Raw genomic sequence first — 18,037 nt, 5'->3', positions numbered from 1 at the left:
TCCGGGAGGATCCCACATGCCGCGGAGCGGCTTGGCCCGTGGGCCATGGCCGCTGGGCCTGCGCGTCCGGAGCCTGTGCTCCGCAACGGGAGAGGCCACAACAGTGAGAGGCCGGCGTACCGCAAAAAAAAAAAAAAAAAAAAAAATTATATTTATATATGTATATACCATATATTTATATACTTATGTATAGATGTATTTATGTCAATGTATGTATATATACACACACATACATATATGTGTGTATGCAAGTATTTACTAAATATATTAGAAAGCAAACATTTCCTTATTATTAGCTTACTATGTTATAATTTTTCTCCACTCTGTTGCTTGATTTCAACATTTTCTTGTAGAAAAGCTTTTTTAAGTTTTTATATATTCAGAAATATATTCTCTTAGAGTATTTCTTTTATCTTCAATATTCTGAATGTATTTACCCACCAAGAGCCAGAATATGTATATTATTCTGTTTTGTTCTGTTCTGTTAAGTCTTTAACCCATCTGGAATTTGTTGCTATGTGTAGAATCTAAGGTAATTTTTTTCTGAACTTAAAAAGAATTGTTCTCAAAATACTTATTACGTAGTAATTCATTTATCTATTTTTTTGTTAATCTCTAAGGCTACTATTTTTTTTGCTAACCTACTAAGGCAAGGCTTTCAGGGGTTTCTCCTGAATGCCCCAGGTGTTCAGCAAGGTCTTTCTTTCCTCTCTGGTAGGTCAGAACTCAAATATCTTCCAAGCCTGTGTGAGCTCTGGTACTTGGTAATTCTACAGCTCCCCAGGAATCTTTTTCTGGGAGTTCTTTTCCTGACCTCTTGGAGTCTCTCGCTATACATGTGAAACTTAGCATTCAGTCAGACTTTAGCGAATCCCTATGCAAATTTCTGGAGTTCTCCACATACCTTTCTCCTCCTTGTGTGCTGTCCCAAAAATTCAAACCACGTTAGTTTCTTGAAACTCAAATTTCTGTTTCCTGAGATCAACAATACCATCATTCTATGTGGGGTTCTCCCTTCCCACCCATGGTGCAGTACATGCATCCAGTCAGAAAGCTTGTTTGTTCACTTTCTTTCAGTTCAGGGATCAAAGTCCTGGGCTATCTCTTGTTCAATCTCTGAAAATAGTTGTTGTAAATGTTTTTCCCAGTTTTCCAGAAATTTTTAGTGAAAAGCTAAAATGATACCAGTTACTCCATCATGGCCAGAAAGCAAAATGCTGTTTTGGTGTTTTTAGTTTTAACAACTATTAATGCGTGATTAAACTTGTTTTGCCTAAAATTTCCCAATTCTCCATGCCAATGGTTACTGTCTAGGAGCATCCTGAAGGAAACGTGAATGCCATGGTGGGTCCAGTGGGCTGGCTGCTGGAGTCTGTGACTCAACTACGCTTCCACAGCAGGTCCTCTTGAACGAGTTCACCTCCAGTGCCATCACAGTCAATCCTTTGCACCACACAGATCCATTTCTCCACACACATTTGGGGAGCAGTTCCTCTGTGGTTCCCAAGGCCCTCTCAAGGGGGAACTTAGGAAAAGGTTTACTTGTTGATCTTATTATTCTATCCATTATTGAAAGTGAGTATTGACGTCTCCAACTACGTTGTTTAATTGCCTATTTCTCTCTTCATTTCTGCAGTTTTTTCTTCATGTGTTTCGGAGTTCTGTTATTAGGTGCATATCTATTTATAACTGGTATCTCTTCCTTATGAATTGATACTTATATCAATTTCCCTCCTTATCTCTAGGAGTATCTTTTTTGTTTCAAAGTATGTTTTGTCTTATATTAGTATAGCCATTTCAGCTTTATTATGGGCGAATATACTCCCATCCTTTTACTTTCAATATATTTATATCTTTGGATCTAGAGTGTGTCTCCTGCAAACAGATTATAGTTATATCATCTTTTAATCCATTCTGCTGATCTCTCTACTAATTCACCTTTTGATTTGTTGTTTAATCCATTCACATTTAATTATATTTCTATAGTTGGATTTATGTCTTGCCATTTTATTTTTTGTTTTCTATATGTCTCATGTCTTATTTGTTTCTCTGTTCCTCCTTTACTGCTTTCATTTGCATTAAGTGAATATTTTCTATTGTAGCATTTTCATTTCTTTAATTTTGTTTGTTTATTTTAGTTTTTCTCTAGGGTTTGCTATATACATCTTATTGGAATCAGCTTCACATTTATACTAGCTTAATTTAGTGATATATAAAAATGCTACACCTATTTAGATCTAATCCTTTTTTTCCTTTTGCATTATTATTGTCATACATATTACACATACAAATGTTACAAACCCAACAATACATTCTTACAATTATTACCTTACCATCTGTTGTCATTTCCTTAGCCAAATGCAGCTTTGCCCCCACTTACCACCTTTGTGCTTTTATTGGCAAATGTACTGTACATATATTTCATTTCTACATGTTATAAGCCCCAATAAGCCCAATATTACATTATGTACATATTATTTCATGGATTTTAAAATTAGTTATGAGAATGAAGAAGAAAAATATGCATTTATAGTGTTTTTTATCTTTATGTAATAAATTTTACCAGAGTTCTTTGCTTTTTCATGCAGATTCAGATTAACATTTGTGGTCACTTGGTTTCAACCTGAAGAACTTCTTTAGTATTTCTTGTAATGCAGATCTGCTAGCAAAAAATTCTTTCAATTTTTGTTTATTTGGGACAGTCTTTTATTCACTTTCGCTTTTGAAAGATAAAGTTGCTGGATATAGGATCCTTGGTTGACAGTTTTTTTTCTTTCAGTACTTTAAATATGTCATCTCACTGTCTTCTAGATTCCATTGTTCCTGCTGAGAAGTCGGCTGTTAATCTTATTAGGGGTCTATTATAAGCAACAAGTTATTTTTTTGTTGCTGCTTTCAAGATTTTGTCCTTCTCTTTGACTTCGAGCATTTTTTTCCTATGATGTGTTTGTTTGTGACTCTGAATTTATACCACTTGGAGTTCATTGAGCTTCCTGGATGTCTATATTATTATTTTTCAATCAGTTTGGGGAGTTTTTAGCTATTATGTCTCCAAATATTTTTTCTTCTCCGTTCTCATTCCTCTCCTGCTACTCCCATTAGACATAGGTTGATGTACTCAATATGATACAACATTTCTCTGAGGTTCTGTTCATTTTTCTGTTTGTTTTTTTTTAACATCTTTATTGGAGTATAATTGCTTTACAATGGTGTGTTAGTTTCTGCTTTATAACAAAGTGAATCAGCTATACATATACATATGTTCCCATATCCCTTCCCTCTTGCATCTCCCTCCCTTCCACACTCCCTATCCCACACATCTAGGTGGTCACAAAGCACCGAGCTGATCTCCCTGTGCTATGTGGCTGCATCCCACTACCTATCTATTTTACATTTGGTAGTGTCTATATGTCCATGCCACTCTCTCACTTTGTCCCAGCTTATGCTTCCCCCTCCCCATATCCTCAAGTCCATGCTCTAGTAGGTCTGCATCTTTATTCCCATCTTGCCCGTAGGTTCTTCATGACCATTTTTTTTAGATTCCATATATATGTGTTAGCATACGGTATTTGTTTTTCTCTTTATGACTTACTTCACTCTGTATGACAGACTCTAGGTCCATCCACTTCACTACAAATAACTCAACTTCGTTTCTTTTTATGGCTGAGTAATATTCCATCGTATGTATGTACCATATCTTATTTATCCATTCATCTGTTGATGGACACTTAGGTTGCTTCCATGTCCTGTCTATTATAAACAGAGCTGCAATGAACATTGTGGTACATGACTCTCCTTGAATTATGGTTTTCTCAGGGTATATGCCCAGTAGTCAGATTGCTGGGCCATATGATAGTTCTATATTTAGTTTTTTAAGGAACCTCCATACTGTTCTCCATGGTGGCTGTATCAATTTACATTCCCACCAACAGTGCAAGAGGCTTCCCTTTTCTCCACACCCTCTCCAGCATTTATTGTTTGTAGATTTTTTTGATGATGGCCATTCTGACTGGTGTGAGATGATATCTCAATGTAGTTTTGATTTGCATTTCTCTAATGATTAATGATGTTGAACATTCTTTCATGTGTTTCTTAACAATCTGTATATCTTCTTTGGAGAAATGTCTGTTTAGGTCTTCTGCCCATTTTTGGATTGGGTTGTTGGTTTTTTTCATACTGAGCTGCATGAGCTGCTTGTAAATTTTGGAGATTAATCCTTTGTCAGTTGCTTCATTTGCAAATATTTTCTCCCATTCTGAGGGTTGTCTTTTCATCTTGTTTCTGTTTTCCTTTGCTGTGCAAAAGCTTTTAAGTTTCATTAGGCCCCATTTGTTTATTTTTGCTTTTATTTCCATTTCTCTAGGAGGTGGGTCAAAAAGGATCTTGCTGTGATGTATGTCAGAGACTGTTCTGCCTATGTTTTCCTCTAAGAGTTTTATAGTATCTGGCCTTACATTTAGGTCTTCAATCCATTTTGAGTTTATTTTTGTGTATGGTGTTAGGGAGTGTTCTAATTTCCTTCTTTTACATGTAGCTGTCCAGTTTTCCCAGCACCACTTATTGAAGAGGCTGTCTTTTCTCCATTGTATATTCTTGCCTCCTTTATCAAAGATAAGGTGACCATATGTGTGTGGGTTTATCTCTGGTCATTCTGTCCTGTTCCACTGATCTATATTTCTGTTTTTGTGCCAGTACCATACTGTCTTGATTACTGTAGCTTTGTAGCATAGTATGAAGCCACGGAGCCTGATTCCTCCAGCTCCGTTTTTCGTTCTCAAGATTGCTTTGACTATTCGGGGTCTTTTGTGTTTCCATTCAAATTGTGAAATTTTTTGTTCTAATTCTGTGAAAAATGCCACTGGTAGTTTTATAGGGATTTCATTGAATCTGTAGATTGCTTTGTGTAGTAGAGTCTTTTTCACAGTGTTGATTCTTCCAACCCAAGAACATGGTATATCTCTCCATCTATTTGTATCATCTTTGATTTCTTTCATCAGTGTCTTATAATTTTCTGCATACAGGTCTTTTGTGTCCTTAGGTAGGTTTATTCCTAGGTATTTTATTCTTTTTGTTGCAATGGTAAATGGGAGTGTTTCCTTAATTTCTCTTTCAGATTTTTTATCATTAGTGTATAGGAATGCAAGAGACTTCTGTGCATAAATTTTGTATCCTGCTACTTTACCAGATTCATTGATTAGCTCTAGTAGTTTTCTGGTAGCATTTTTAGTATTCTCTATGTATAGTTTCATGTCATCTGCAAACAGTGACAGCTTTACTTCTTTTCCAATTTGGATTCCTTTTATTTCTTTTTCTTCTCTGATTGCTGTGGCTAAAAGTTCCAATACTATGTTGAATAATAGTGGTCAGAGTGGGCAACCTTGTATTGCTCCTGATCTTAGTGGAAATGGTTTCAGTTTTTCACCATTGCGAATGATGCTGGCTGTGGGTTTGTCATAGACGACCTTTATTATGTTGAGGTAAGTTCCCTCTGTGCCTACTTTCTGAAGGGTTTTTATCATAAATGGGTGTTCAATTTTGTCGAAAGCTTTCTCTGCATGTATTGATATGATCATATGGTTTTTCTCTTTCAATTTATTAATATGGTGTATCACGTTGATTGATTTGCGTATATTGAAGAATCCTTGCATTCCTGGGATAAACCCCACTTGATCACGGTGTATGATCATTTTAATGTGCTGTTGGATTCTGTTTGCTAGTATTTTGTTGAGGATTTTTGCATCTATGTTCATCAGTGATATTGGCCTGTAGTTTTCTTTCTTTGTGATTTCTTTGCCTGATTTTGATATCAGGATGATGGTGGCCTCATAGAATAAGTTTGGGAGTGTTCCTCCCTCTGCTATATTTTGGAAGAGTTGGAGAAGGATAGGTGTTAGCCCTTCTCTAAATGTTTGATAGAATTTGCCTGTGAAGCCATCTGGTCTTGGACTTTTGTTTGTTGGAAGATTTTTAATCACAGTTTCAATTTCAGTGCTTCTGATTGGTCTGTTCATATTTTCTATTTCTTCCTGGTTCAGTCTCGGAAGGTGGTGCATTTCTAAGAAATTGTCCATTTTTTCCAGGTTGTCCATTTTATTAGCTTATAGTTGCTTGTAGTAATCTCTCATGATCCTTTCTATTTCTGCAGTGTCAGTTGTTACTTCTCCTTTTTCATTTCTAATTCTATTGATTTGAGTCTTCTCCCTTTTTTTTCTTGATGAGTCTGGCTAATGGTTTATCACTTGTGTTTATCTTCTCAAAGAACCAGCTTTTAGTTTTATTGACCTTTGCTATTGTTTCCTTCATTTCTTTTTCCTTTATTTTTGATCTGATCTTTATGACTTCTTTCCTTCTGCTAGCTTTGGGGTTTTTTTTTTTCTTCTTTCTCTAATTGCTTTAAGTTTAAGGTTAGGTTGTTTATTTGAGATTTTTCTTGTTTGTTAAGGTAGGATTGTATTGCTATAAAATTCTCTCTTAGAACTGCTTTTGCTGCTTCCCATAGGTTTTGGGTCGTCCTGTTTTCATTGTCATTTGTTTCTAGGTATTTTTTGATTTCCTCTTTGATTTCTTCAGTGATATCTTGGTTATTAAGTAGTGTATTGTTTAGCCTCCAAGTGTTTGTATTTTTTACAGGTTTTTTCCTGTAATTGATATCTAGTCTCATAGCACTGTGGTCAGAAAAGATACTGGATATGATTTCAGTTTTCTTAAATTTACCAAGGGTCGATTTGTGACCCAAGATATGATCTATCCTGGAGAATGTTCCATGAGCACTTGAGAAGAACGTGTATTCTGTTGTTTTTGGATGGAATGTCCTATAAATATCAATTAAGTCCATCTTGTTTAATGTATCATTTAAAGCTTGTGTTTCCTTATTTATTTTCATTTTGGATGATCTGCCCATTGGTGAAGGTGGGGTGTTAAAGTCCCCTTCTATGATTGTGTTACTGTCGATTTCCCCTTTTACGGCTGTTAATTTTTGCCTTATGTATTGAGGTGCTCCTATGTTGGGTGCATAAGTATTTACAATTGTTATATTTCTTCTTGGATTGATCCCTTGATCATTATATAGTGTCCTTCTTTGTCTCTTGTAATAGTCTTTGTTTTAAAGTCTATTTTGTCTGATATGAGAATTGCTACTACAGCTTTCTTTTGATTTCCATTTGCATGGAATATCTTTTTCCATCCCCTCACTTTCAGTCTGTATTTGTCCCTAGGTCTGAAGTGGGTCTTTTGTAGACAGCATATATACAGGTCTTGTTTTTGTATCCCTTCAGCCACTCTATGTCTTTTGGTTGGATCATTTAATCCATTTACATTTAAGGTAATTATTGATATGTATGTTCCTATTACCATTTTTTAAATTGTTTTGGGTTTGTTGTTGTAGGTCTTTTCCTTCTCTTGTGTTTCCTGCCTAGAGAAGTTCCTTTAGTATTTGTTGTAAAGCTGGTTTGGTGGTGCTGAATTCTCTTAGCTTTTGCTTGTCTGCCAAGGTTTTAATTTCTCCGTCAAATCTGAATGAGACCCTTGCTGGGCAGAGTAATCTTGGTTGTAGGTTTTTTCCCTTTCATCACTTTACATATGTCCTGCCGCTCCTTTCTGGCTTGCAGAGTTTCTGCTGAAAGATCAGCTGTTAACCTTATGGGGATTCCCTTGTATGTTATTTGTTGTTTTCCTTTGCTGCTTTTAATATTTTTTCTTTGTATTTAATTTTTGATAGTTTGATAATATGTGTCTTGGCGTGTTTCTCTTTGGATTTATCCTGTATGGGAGTCTCTGTGCTTCCTGGACTTGATTGACTATTTCCTTTCCCATATTAGGGAAGTTTTCAACTATAATCTCTTCAAATATTTTCTCAGTCCCTTTCTTTTTCTCTTTTTCTTCTGGGACCCCTATAATTTGAATGTTGCTGTGTTTAATGTTGTCTCAGAAGTCTCTGAGACTGTCCTCAATTCTTTTTATTCTTTTTTCTTTATTCTGCTCTGCAGTAGTTACTTCCACTATTTTATCTTCCAGGTCACTTATCCTTTCTTCTGCCTCAGTTATTCTGCTATTGATCCCTTCTAGAGTATTTTTAATTTCATTTATTGTGTTGTTCATCATTGTTTGCTTGCTCTTCAGTTCTTCTAGATCCTTGTTAACTGTTTCTTGCATTTTGTCTATTCTATTTCCAAGATTTTGGATCTTGGAAATAGAATCTTGGATCATCTTTACCATCATTATTCTGAATTCTTTTTCAGGTCGACTGCCTATTTCCTCTTCATTTGTTACGTCTGGTGGGTTTTTACCTTGCTCCTTCATCTGCTGTGTGTTTCTCTGTCTTCTCATTTTGCTTAATTTACTGTGTGTGGGGTCTCCTTTTCGCAGACTGCAGGTTCGTAATTCCTGTTGTTTTTGGTGTCTGCCTCCAGTGACTAAGGTTGGTTCAGTGGGTTGTGTAGGCTTCCTGATGGAGGGGACTAGTGCCTGTGTTCTGGTGGATGAGGCTGGATCTTGTCTTTCAGGTGGGCAGGTCCACGTCTGGTGGTGTGTTTTGGGGTGTCTGTGACCTTATTATGCTTGTAGGCAGCCTCTCTGCTAATGGATGGGGTTGTGTTCCTGTCCTGCTAGTTGTGTGACACAGGGTGTCCAGCACTGTAACTTGCTGGTCATTGGCTGGAGCTGGGTCGTGGCATTGAGATGGAGATCTCTGGGAGATTTTTGCCATTTGATATTACGTGGAGCTAGGACGTCTCTGGTGGGCCAGTGTCCTGAACTTGGCTCTCCCACCTCAGAGGCACTGCCCTGATGCCTGGCCAGAGCACCAAGAGCCTGTCATCGACATGGCTCAGAATAAAAGGTAGAAAGAAAGACAGAAAGAAAGAAATAAAAAAAGATAGAGGGCTTCCCTGGTGGCGCAGTGGTTGGGAATCCGCCTGCCGCTTCAGGGGACGCGGGTTCGTGCCCCGGTCCGGGGGGATCCCACGTGCCGCGGAGCGCCTGGGCGCGTGAGCCATGGCCGCTGAACCTGCGCGTCCGGAGCCTGTGCTCCGCAACGGGAGAGGCCACAACAGTGAGAGGCCCGCATAACGCAAAAAAAAAAAAAAAAAAGATAGAAAGAAAGAAAGGAAGGAAGAAAGAAAGAAAGAAATACAATTAAATAAAATAGTTATTTAAAATAGAAAATAATTATTAAGAAAAAATTTTAAAAGTAAAAAAAAAAAAGAAAGAAGAGAGCAACCAAACCAAATAACAAATCCACCAATGATAACAGGTGCTAAAAACTATACTAAAAAAAAGAAAAAAAAAACGTGCAGACAGAACCCTAGGACAAATGGTAAAAGCAAAGCTATACAGACAAAATCACACACAGAAGTGTACACATACACACTCACAAAAAAAGAAAAAGGGAAAAAAATATATATATCGTTGCTCCCAACATCCACCTCCTCAAATTATGATGATTTGTTGTCTATTCAGGTATGCCACAGAGCAGGGTACATCAAGTTGATTTTGGAGATTTAATCCACTTCTCCTGAGGCCGCTGGGAGAGATTTCCCTTTCTCTTCTTTGTTTGCACAGCTTCTGGGGTTCAGCTTTGGATTTGGCCGCGCCTGTGCATGTAGGTCGCCTGAGGGCGTCTGTTCTTCGCTCAGACATGACGGGGTTAAAGGAGTAGCTGATTCGGGGGCTCTGGCTCACTCAGGCCGGGGGGAGGAGGGGTACAGATGCAGGGCAAGCCTGCGGCGGCAGCGGCTGGCGTGACGCTGCACCAGCCTCAGGTGCGCTGTGCATTCTCCCGGGAAAGTTGTCCCTGGATCACGGGACCCTGGCGGTGGCGGGACGCACAGGTTCCCGGGAGGGGAGGTGTGGAGAGTGACCTATGCTTGCACACAGTCTTCTTGGTGGCTGCAGCAGCAGCCTTAACGTCTCATGCCCGTCTCTGGGGTCTGCATTGATAGCCGCGGCTCACGCCCGTCTCTGGAGCTCCTTTAAGCGGAGCTCTGAACCCCCTCTCCTCGCGCACCGCGAAACAAAGAGGCAAGAAAAAGTCTCTTGCCTCTTCGGCAGCTTCAGACTTTTTCCTGGACTCCCTCCTGGCTAGCTGTGGCTCACTAGTCCCTTCAGGCTGTGTTCACGCAGCCAAACCCAGTCCTTTCCCTGGGATCCGACCTCCGAAGCCCGAGCCTCAGCTCCCAGCCACCGCCCGCCCCGGCGGGTGAGCAGACAAGCCTCTCGGGCTGGTGAGTGCCGGTCGGCACCGGTCCTCTGTGCGGGAATCTCTCTGCTTTGTCCTCCGCACCCCTTTTGCTGCGCTCTCCTTCGCGGCTCCGAAGCTTCCCCCCTACGCCACACGCAGTCTCCGCACAAGAAGGGGCTTCCTCGTGTGTGGAAACCTTTCCTCCTTCACAGCTCCCTCCCACTGATGCAGGTCTCTTCCCTATTCTTTTGTCTCTTTTTTTTTTTTTTTTTTTTTTTTTGCCCTACCCAGGTACGTGGGGAGTTTCTTGCCTTTTGGGAGGTCTGAGGTCTTCTGCCAGCGTTCAGTAGGTGTTCTGTGGGAGTTGTTCCACATGTAGATGTATTTCTGATGTATTTGTGGGGAGGAAGGTGATCTCCACGTCTTACTCTTCTGCCATCTTGAAGCCTCTTGTTCCTTTTTCTTTATTGTTTATGCTGTTATTCAGCTTGATCAAGAATCTCTATTGATCTATATTCAAGCTTGCTAATTCTTTCTTCTTCCAGTTCTAATCACTGTTGAGTCCCTCTAGGTGTTTTTATTTCAATTATTTTACTTTTCAACTCCACACTTTCCATTTGGGTCTTTTTTGAAATTTCTTTTTTTTTTTTTTTAGAATTGGTTTTATAATTTTGCTTTATTGATATTCTTCATTTGATGTGATATTGTCAATGTATCTTTCCTTACTTCTTTTATCACACTTTCCTTTAGTCTGTTGAACATGTTTATAATGGCTACTTCGAAGTCTTTCTCTCTTAAATACAATATTAGTCACTCTCACAAGAGTTTCTGTTGCTTGCTTTTTTCAGTGCATGGTCATACTTTCCTGTTTTCTTTTCATGACTCATAAGTTTTGGTTGGAAGCTGAACATTTATGTAATAATTTGCCACAACTCTGTGTGCTGGTCTCCCCTAACCCCTTGGGGCCTTGTTACTGTTATTTGCTTATTTATTTGCTCAGTGACTCACTGGATTATTTTGGTGGTATCTATTTCCTCAAACACACAGTGTTGAGCTTCTGCTGTTTCTCCTTGGGGCTTTGGGAGAAAGCCCACAGTCACCCTACTGTGACAGTGGTATTGGTAGAGCTCTATTCCTCTAAAATAGATATTCTTAATAACTCTATATCTATTAATGAAATAAAATTTGTACTTAAAAAAACTCCCTGTAAAGAAAATACAGGTCCCTAATGACTTCACTGATTACTTCTATTAAACATTTTTGGAAGAAATAATACCAATTTTAATCAGAGTATTTTGGAAATTAAAAGATGAGGGAGTACTTACCAACTCATTCTGTGAAGCTAGAGTTACCCTGATACCAAAACTAAGATATTACAAGAAAAGTAAACTGTGGACCAATATCTCTCATGAACATACATGCCAAAATCCTTAACAAAATATAGCAATTCATGTCCAGTAATATAGAGAAAGGATAATGCATCCTACGTAAATTTGGTTCATCCCAGGAATTCAAGGTTGGATGAACATTTGAAAATAATGTAATTCATCATACTAGTAGATTAAGAAAAAGCTATATAATCCTCTCAGTAGATGCAGACAAAATTCAAAATTCAAAATTCATTTATGATAAAAGCTCTCAAAAACTAGGAATAAAAGGGCAAATCCTCAACCTAAAAAAGGACAGAAAACACCAAAGGTAACGTTATACTTAATGGTGAAATATTGAATGCTTTCCCCATAGATCAATAATAAGATGTTTGGTCTCACCTCTTATATTCAATATTGCATTTGAGGACTTAAACAATGCAATAGGAAAAAAATACAGATTGGAAACAGAGAAAAGTATTTTTATTTGCAGTCAACATGTTTGTCTTAGAAAATCTTAAGGAATACATACACACACATACACACACAAATAGCTATTAGATCTAATTAGTGAGTTTAGCAAGTTGCAGGATATAAGGTTGCTATGGGAAAATCATTTGTATTTCTATATACTAGCAACAAGCCATTATAAATTAAAATTTCAAAATACCATAAAAATATGAAGAGAGAAATATAACAAAATGTGCAAAAGACCTGAACACTGAAAAATATAGATGTTGCTTAGAGAAAATATGAGAGACCTAAATCAATAGAGATATCGTGTTCATGAATTCAAAGGTAGAATATTGAGACGTTAATTCTCTCCAAATTGATCTATGTATTAAACACAATCCCAGTCAATATCCTAGCAGCTGTGAGTTGTTTGTTTGCTTGTTTGATTTGTTTGTTTTTGTGTGATATGTGTGTTTTGAGGTAGAAAATAAGCTGATTCTAAAATTTATACAGAAATTCAAATGACTTAGAATAGCCAAAACTATTCAAATATTGGAAAAAGAACAAAGTTGGAGGCAATGCAAATTCAAACCATATGACACCCTTCAGAGTAACTAAAGTTAAAAAATATTGACCAAGATGTAGAGAAACTAGAATTCTCATACATTTTTTGTGGAAATATAACTTTGTAAAACCAATTTGCAAGAAGATTGACTTTATCTATTAAAGCTGAACATATGCCTTCTTTATTGCCACAATAATGCTGTATAATAGACCACCCCAAGCTCAGTGACTTAGGACAACAGCATTAATTCTCATACTCACCAATCTTTGGGATGTCTAAGTTTATGCTAATCTAAGATTGGTTTGGCCCGCAGGTTGGATTCACATGTGCTCCATATGTGCTTATTCTGAGGGCCCAGACTGAAGGGGCAACAGCTACATGAGACTATGGTCTCCTCGTGTGCATCACCTGCACTCAGGAGCCAAATCAAACTACGAAAGCACACAGGACTCCTGCATATATCATGTCTGCTAATATTCTATCAGCCAAAAGCATTCATATGACCAAGGACAATATCAATGGGGTAGAAAAGCAAACCTGACCAACAGTAGAAGAGGGAAGGGAATAAATATTTGCTGAAGCAAAAATCCAAATCATCATGTCCAGCACGTCCAGCATGTAATACACCCAACATAAATGATGCCCAAGTGTACAGAGACGTGAATAAGAAAGTTCAGGGCTTCCCTGGTGGCGCAGTGGTTGAGAGTCCGCCTGCCGATGCAGGGGACGCGGGTTCGTGCCCTGGTCCGGGAAGATCCCACATGCCGTGGAGCGGCTAGGCCCGTGAGCCATGGCTGCGGAGCCTGCGCGTCCAGAGCCTGTGCTCCGCAACGGGAGAGGCCACAACAGTGAGAGGCCCGCGTACCGCAAAAAAAAAAAAAAAAGAAGAAAAAGAAAGTTCAAGCAGTATTATTCATCATAGCCAAGAACTGGAAATAATGCAAATGTCTATCAACAGTAAAATGGATAAAGAAAATGTGCTACACCCACCCCTATATATATAGCAATGAAAATGAAAGAATTGTGTACACAAAAACATGAGTCTCACAAACAGTGTTACTCCAAAGAAACCAGGCACAAACCCATTCAGTTTATATAAAGTTCAAACCACAAGCAAAATTAAATGATAAAGTTTAGGGATGCATATTTAGGCAGCAAACCTACTAGGAAAGGAAAGGAAGAGATTACCATGGAAGTTAGATTCGTTGTTAGGTTTGATGGTAGGTAAGGGGAGTGGGTATTGATCCATAGGTGGTGCAAGAAGGAACTTCTGGGCTTTTGGCAATGTTCTACTTCTTGACCAGGGCGGTGGCTTCATGAACATTTGCTTTGTGATAAACCAGGGAGTTGTACATACTGGTTTCGTAAGGGGAGTGGGTATTGATCCATAGGTGGTGCAAGAAGGAATTTCTGGGCTTTTGGCAATGTTCTACTTCTTGACCAGGGCGGTGGTTTCATGAACATTTGCTTTGTGATAAACCAGGGAGTTGTACATACTGGTTTTATGTACTTTGAAAACATCGGCTGTACTTCAGTCTCTGCTTCTACAGCCAACCTTCCTCAGTTCTTGAACACAATTTCATGTCTAGGACTTTTTTTTTTTTTTTTGCTGTACGTGGGCCTCTCACTGTTGTGGCCTCTCCCGTTGCGGAGCACAGGCTCCAGACGCGCAGGCTCAGCGGCCATGGCTCACGGGCCCAGCCGCTCCGCGGCATGTGGGATCTTCCCGGACCGGGGCACGAACCCGTGTCCCCTGCATCGGCAGGCAGACTCTCAACCACTGCGCCACCAGGGAAGCCCTCTAGGGCTTTTGTACTTTCTTTGTCTTCTGCTTGGCAAGTTCTTCCTCCTCATCTTCCAAGAACTAATTTGGTCTGTTTTTATCACTGAGGTTTGACCTCAAATGTCCCTTATTCAGTGAGATGTTGTAGCTCTGCCTCTTCTGCTCCGGCCTCCAGCTTCCAACCCTATCCTCAGCATTTCTGGCTTGTTTTCACTGCAGTATTATTAAGTTCTGTTCTGGTGATGGTGGTGGTGTTACTTGTTACTGTTTGTCATCCACCTCTAGAATAAGCTCCACTCTGTGCAGGGTCCTTATCTGGCTTATTCATGACTGTAATCTTAGTGCCTAATTCAGCACCTGGCCACAGTAAACAATAAAAGATGCTACTGAATGAGTAAATTATTCTATTCCCATAGTGTGGCCCAGTGTCTGGCTCACGGTTAAGTGCATCACCTAGTATCTCTGATTGGTAGAAGTAATGCTATTTGTGGTAACAGCATTGCTATAGTAATGCTATTCCCTTAACTCTGCATGGAATAGAAACTTCTTTTGTTCTCCTAGGGAACCACCACATAAACAAATGTGACACAGATCAACTTTTATTAAATTACTACAAAGGCGTGATTTCATAAACGTCGCTTTTGGGCAAGACAAGACAAGCGTCGCTGCGGCAGCTGTAGCAGGAGACTCAAGGAGGTAAATACTCCCAACGGTGAAGCGAAAGAGACCCACCCCCCCAACACATTCAATGCCGTCATGGCCGCGCCTCCGCGGTTCCCCTTGCGCGCCTTCCGCTTCCGGTAACGCGTAAGCCCCGCGAGACGCCCCGCTCCGCCCGCCGGGCAACCGCTCCCGCCAGAATCCTTCGTCCAATCCCGGGCCGCGCCGCGGCCTTGCGCCTGCGTAAAGGAGAGAGGCGAGCGCCGCGTGGACGACGGCCGCAGCTCGCGCCTGCGCGTCGGCTTCTCCCCAGCGATTGGCTCCTGCCTCCTAGGGACGCCACAGTTCAGTTTTCACTTTCTCTCCCCCCCATCTCCGCTTCCTGTGGGCGTGGGGTTTTACTTCCGGGTTCCAGCGGCAGTCACTGAGAAAGTCGACTTGTTACCTCAGGTGGCGGGGCGTCTCAGCGTCCGTGCCTTCCTATGACCCTCTGGGGCAGGGACGGCGTTTGGCTGACGAGCGCGGCGAGGCCTGCAGGCTCCGATCCTGGACGCCGGGCCCGCGTCACTGCCGCCGGCGCCTCGGAGCCGCCCCGCGACGCCCGGGCGGCGTTCTTGGCACAAGGGCGGAGAGGAAGGGCTGTTTGCGACGTGGAGGGTCCCGCGCGCCGCTGACGAGCCTGTGCGAACGCGGGCCCTGTGGAACCGGGAGGAGGGGAGTCCCTGCAAGGGGCGGCCCGACAGCTCCCCGGCCCGGGGAGTTGGCCCGGGCGCGGCTGGTTGGCAGGGTCCGACGGGATCTGTCACGCTCGGCCTCGAGGGCCTGAGGGGAGGAAGCGCGTGTGGAGGCGCGGACAGCATCTTAGCATGGGGAGGAAACTGAACGCTGATCTTCGGTCCGCGGGGGCGGCGGCGGCGCACACGACAGGTGAGACTGCCCCTCGTGGACGTCCACCCGGGGGGACGCGAGAGGAGCCCGTTCTCCGGGGCCGAGTGCCCGGCGTGGCCGCTCGGGCTGTGCGGGGTTCGTTGTTGTCTTTTTTTAATGAAAAATTCAGTTCCAGTCGACTTTGCGTGCTTCTCATGGATGCTGAGTTGACTGACGCGTTCTTGCCTGTTAGCGCTGCTCTGGGTGGGAGGGGCGGGCGGCGGAGGTTTTCAGAATCGCTTTTGCTTTGCTGCTTCGGCTCTGACTCCACCTGTGGCTGCTCTCAGCTGCTAACACACCGATCTTCACCGTTTCTAGGCAGTCAGCGTCTTCCAGGTGTGTAAGGCATCAGAATTCCTGTTTCCCCTTTCGGAGGCGGAAAGTGTAGGGCGGTTCAGCACTTCCTTTGAGTTGCCTGTGAGAGGACCGCTGCATCCTCGTGGACGTTGTAAGAAGTAGCCAGCTGAAGCTTTGCTCCTTGGGTTGGGACTGGCAGTGAAGTACTTTTCTAAGGATTCTTGGTGAAGTCCTTACCTCCGCTTTCCTTCTGCATAGACTTCATTGGCCGTGTGTGTCCTTTTCTTTTTTAAAGTAGGCATAGAAGGAAGAGGTGATGACCCAGGGAGGGTCATTTAGCTGAAAACTGAAGTAGCGCGTCATCGTAGGTTGGTCCATGCAACCAGCAGTTTGTCTGAAGGTGGCACCAAGCAGCATTTGTGGGAGAACGTGGCACATTAACCTCAAAATTGGGGGCAAGATCCTTTGAAAATCCTCGAGTTTCTCTTAATCACTTGTCTATTTGAAATCCATATATTTAAATACACCTCTTTTACCCTTTATTCTTCCTGTGAGGTAAAATTAGAACAGTAAGGTTTTTGAAAATATATTCCAGACGTTAAGTGCTGTGCAAGCATACGGTGTTATTGCAGTAACGTTGGTGATCCAAGGGCCCACGGTGTTCCCCTGAAAAAGCATTAGAAGGGGAAAGGGGTTTGGCTATATTTAATATTATAGGCTCTGACATTGGTAGTAAGCCTACTCAGGAGGTTTATAACAGAGCTGCTATTCCTTAATAGTGTAAAAATACTTTTCTGTTGAAAAACTGCCTTCTAGAACCGGATAGCTCTATACAGTATACTCAGTACATCAGTAAATAACTCAGACTGGAGAAAAATTAAAAGTGACACAGTGTTCACAACTATTTTAAGGAAGACAGAGAACAGTGTTTGAAATTTTGTTTTTTAAGGACATTTGTCCAAGTGTAACCAGTTCTTTTTTAAAAAGAGCTGTATCAGGAGCATCTCCTGTAATCCAGACATAGTTGCTTAAATGAATTAAAATCTGCAAAGTGTCTAAAAACTTAACTGAGACGTAGTGTTTGTTAAATAAATGCAGTGTGATATATCTATTTAGTGTAATTAAATAGATATGGCATCAATTTGTCAAATGAGTCTTTCATTCCTCTACTGATGGACGTTTAAGTTATTTTCAAGTTTTCCCTTATAACTAAAATGCTGCAGTGATTTTTTTGCCATTATAAGCAGTGCTTCATGTGCTCATCATAGTATTTCTATGAATCGTAGACTTGATTGCTTCTGAGAATGATGGATAATAATGCTATTAAATTACCCTCAAATGATTGTATCCTTTTATATTCACTTTCTTAAAAGATGTGTTTTATCTCCCCACTAGCCAGCACCGGATGGTAATATTTTACTAATTTTCTAATAGTTGAAATAACATCTCATTTAAATGTTTATCTTCCTTGGGTAGTAGGAAAATTAAGCATTTTTGGCCAGGTCATATACTTTGCTGATTTTTTTTTTTAATTGAGTTCTGAATTTTCTTCTTTTCTTTGACCCATTTATCTACTACCACACTGTTTTAATTATTGTAGCTTTATAATATAGTTTGGTACTTTCTTTTGAAAAAAGCTTTGGGCTCTTCTTTTGCATTTTTCTTCCAGATGAAATGTAAAATCATCTTTTCACGTTCTATAGAAAATCTTATTGGGATAGATATTGTTTGTGATTGCATTGAATTTATAAATTAATTGGAGAAGAGACATTCTTTTGAGTTTTTCCTTCTAAGAGGATAGGTATGTC

The 18,037-nt window shown here is 40.6% G+C and overlaps 1 protein-coding gene across 1 annotated transcript in view; it reads left to right on the top strand.

Annotated features, from left to right (window-relative positions):
- Positions 1–15,715: 15,715 nt before the first annotated feature.
- TASOR2 (transcription activation suppressor family member 2) overlaps positions 15,716–18,037 on the top strand; it is a gene marked incomplete at its 3' end in the record, with an annotated part of 74,458 nt that continues 72,136 nt past the window's right edge. The window contains 1 exon segment of the mRNA XM_079700802.1: positions 15,716–15,932.

This window comes from Hyperoodon ampullatus (assembly GCF_949752795.1).
Source record: "Hyperoodon ampullatus genome assembly, chromosome: 3".
Classification (NCBI taxonomy): domain Eukaryota; kingdom Metazoa; phylum Chordata; class Mammalia; order Artiodactyla; family Ziphiidae; genus Hyperoodon; species Hyperoodon ampullatus.
The sequence above is the reverse complement of the archived record's forward strand: the minus strand, read 5'-3'. Positions and strand labels throughout refer to the sequence as shown.